Raw genomic sequence first — 3,553 nt, forward strand, 5'->3', positions numbered from 1 at the left:
AAGTGAGCTAATAACGCATAGTCTTGTAAAGTAAATGGTTCCTCTTTCTTCCCTAGTGCAAGGGCTGAAATCACATCTCTAAAATCGGGATCAATAGCATACTCATCTATCATAGAAGATAGATCATTGTGAGTTTCTATGGAAACCGCATTCACTCTCAGCCGTCTAGAGAGTGCATCAACTACTTGATTATGCTTGCCAGCAACATGAGCAATATGAAAATTAAATTGGAAAAGAAAGTTTGCCCACCTCATTTTTTTGTCGGAGAGCTTGGTCTGCGTCATGAAGTACTCAAGACTTTGGTGATCGGTTCCCAGAATGAAAGGAGTCCCCAATAAATAGTGCTTCCATGAGTCTAAGGCATGTAGAACTACGAGGAGTTCCTTTTTATATATGCCTAGAGCTTGCTCAACAGGTCCAAGCCTTCAAATTTCATAGCCTATGGCGTGCCCTTCTTGGAGCAAAAAAACTCCAAGGCAATCGCCACAAGCATCACATTGGACCTCAAATGGCTTTGAGAGATCCTGTAGTGTAAGCACAGGTTGAGAGATAAGCTTTTCTTCAAGATTTTCAAAAGTATTGTTCTCCTTGGCAGACCATGTGTACCTAATGTTTTTCTTTGTCAGGTCATGTAATAGTCCTGCTATTAGTGAGAACTTTTCTACGAAGCGTCTATAGTATGCACACATACCTATAAAGCTTCTTAGCTCATGAAGATTCCTTGGTTTAGGCCATCCTTTTATTACCTCTAACTTTGATGGATCCATGTGGATGTCATCTTGAGAGATACTGTGACCTAAATACTGAATCTCTTGTAAGAAAAATTCACTTTTGTTTCGATTAACATAAAGTTTAATCTCTCTTAAAAATTGAAATATTACCTGGAGATATTGCTTGTGTTCGTCTAATGAATTAGAGTAGATGATGATATCATCAAAGAACAATCCAGTAAAGGTTTGGTGAGGCTTGAATAGTTTCTCCATCAAGCAGTTGAATGTGGCTGGTGCATTGGTCAAGACAAAAGGCATGACAATGTATTCGTAAAGACCAAACAAAGTGCAAAATGCGGTGTTTACAATGTCTTGATCAACTACTCTTATTTGATGATAGCCACTTTTAAGGTCAATCCTATTGAAGTAGGTGGACCCTTGTAGCTTTTCAAATAGGTCTTTTACCCATTTCCTTAGCATCTATATCTTTTTCTCTAAACCTAAAGGAGATTCTCAATTTAACATTGGAAGCCATGCGATCAAACCATGGTGCCCCTAGGATTACATCCTCATGCTTGAGAGGAGAGATAAAGAAGTCCTCTTTGTCCACATAGCTTTGAACATGGAGCCTCAATTTCCCGATTAAGGGAGTGACTGAAGCTTCTTGCCCCTTGAAAGCACCATTTGTAGGTAGGACATCTCCCATCTCGTAAGCTTGTATGCCTAGCTTGGTGGCCAACTGTGTGGATATGAAATTGTGAGTAGAACCACGGTCAAAGAGAATAAAAGTATCATGCTCTCTTACCTTTCCCCAAGCATGACATAGAGGAGATCCTTTGTGGTGAGTTTCCTCCTCTTGGATTTCAACCAAGGTAGCTTTTGGGGACAAGCACGGTATGCATGCCCTTGCTCGCCGCACTTGAAACATCGGTTATCCTTGCAATAAAACTCAAGCTCTTTAGGAGAAAGTTTATTTTTGACTTTGTAAACTCCCTTCTCTTTAGCTTTGTTGGAGTTTCCCTTAGGAGACCTTTGGACATCGTCCTTCCCCTTAGGCTCATTGGAACCTTTGTTCTCCATGGGCTTATATTTCTTTTAGCCCCCGTTTGGAAATTGATTCGAGAAGCCACCATAGTATGGTATATAACCGTCGATATGGTGCGTGGCCTTTGGGAGTTGACATAATCCGCCATTTCTTTAGTTAAGCCCGCACAAAATTGTTGCTTTTGCTCTCCAAAATCCAACTTCTTGAAGAGAGTGTCTTTGAGTTGTAAGTCCCAAAACTTGTCTACATATTTGTGAATGGATTTTTAGGGAGAGAGCTTCAAGCTTTTCCATTCAGTGGGTACTTTGTCTTTGGCATCGGTGGCCAAAAACTGCTTCATAATGGAAGCTCTTAAAACTTTCCATGTTTGTGGAGCTTCACCGTTGGCCCATAGGCTAGACCACCATTGTCTAGCGGACTTTTGAAAGCGCATAGCTAGATGGTGTAGCTTTGAGGACTCCGTGAATCCCACATCTCCAAACGCCGCATCGAATTGTTGGATAAAGGTCAAGACTTTGTCCGTAGCACCAAAGGTGCCATCGTAGGTAAGGAAAGAGATGCTCTTCCCTCCCTCTTTGAACTTCTTGAGCTTAAACGATCTCTTCCACATGGCATATGATTTCCTATGGTCTCTTATTTTTTATGGCTAAAAGGTTGCACTATCACTTTCTTCAAAAGATGGATAATTTGAGGAAGATGGAGAAGAGGGTGACCTCTTTCTCGCCTTTTTCTTGCCTTGATCTTCTTTGTCTTCACCATCACTTTCATAAGAGGAAGAGTATGAAGAAGATGGAGAAGAAGGTGTCCTCTTTTCTTCTCTTGATTTTTATCATACCTCTATGAAGTATGGTGTGGAGAAGTATGCGATGGTCTTCTCCGTTTTGGAGGTGATGAAGAGCGTTTAGCCCGCCGTCTTCGTGGAGCCATCTCCGCCGAGGTGGCAGGAGACTCACTTCTTTCTCATTCATTCGGTGGGGGCTCTTGAATTATCTTTTGAGAAGGAGATTTGTCATCAAGGAGAAAATTTTTGAGCCCTTCATAGGGATCCTCTTCTTCTTCCTGAATCGGAGAGAGGCCTCTTTTGGAAGTCTCGCAAGAAGGCTTCCTAGGTGCTCTCTCATCATGGTGGGGAGCTTGGAGAATTCCATGAGCACGAAGCTGCCATTGCACTTAACTTTGGAGGGATGGATTGCCCATGGCTTGCTGAAGCCTAGAAACAAGGTAGTTAACAAGCATAGGTGCATCACTAGTAGCCTACTTGTTAGCCAAATCAAAGTTATCAACATTAATTTCACTCTCTATACTATTGTCAGCCATTCTAACAAATTTTTGTTGTAAACTTTTAGGTGTATTTTGGCACTTCAAGCCATAGTTGCTACTCCTTTTTACCCCTTTCGAAAAAGCACTCAAGCTACTGTACTCGTGGCTCGAATACCATTAATTGCAAGGAATAGAAGAGAGGGTCGTTCAACACCAAAACATCACCGGCTCCTGTCAAGCTTTTAATAGCTCAATAGTGCTTAAGCCGTATGCAAGCCCCGTAGGACTCCACTATTAAGATCATAGCTCTCGATGGTGATGCCCCGTTAACTACACAAAGGCAGGCACACTGCAAGGCTAAAAAATTGCTATTCTACTTACTCACATGCAATTAATAATACCAGCCATCTATAGCTAGCTTGAGGACCTCCCTTCTTGAGCAAGAAAAGCATTAGGCAAAATTTGGACTCACAAAGGGGCCCTTTAAGGAGTTTGACTTTACATCTCTACCAAAACGTGCGCATGGATAAATTTTTGC

The sequence above is a fragment of the Adiantum capillus-veneris genome, chromosome 2 (assembly GCF_014529385.1).
Source record: "Adiantum capillus-veneris isolate H3 chromosome 2, ASM1452938v2, whole genome shotgun sequence".
NCBI classification, from domain to species: Eukaryota; Viridiplantae; Streptophyta; class Polypodiopsida; order Polypodiales; family Pteridaceae; genus Adiantum; species Adiantum capillus-veneris.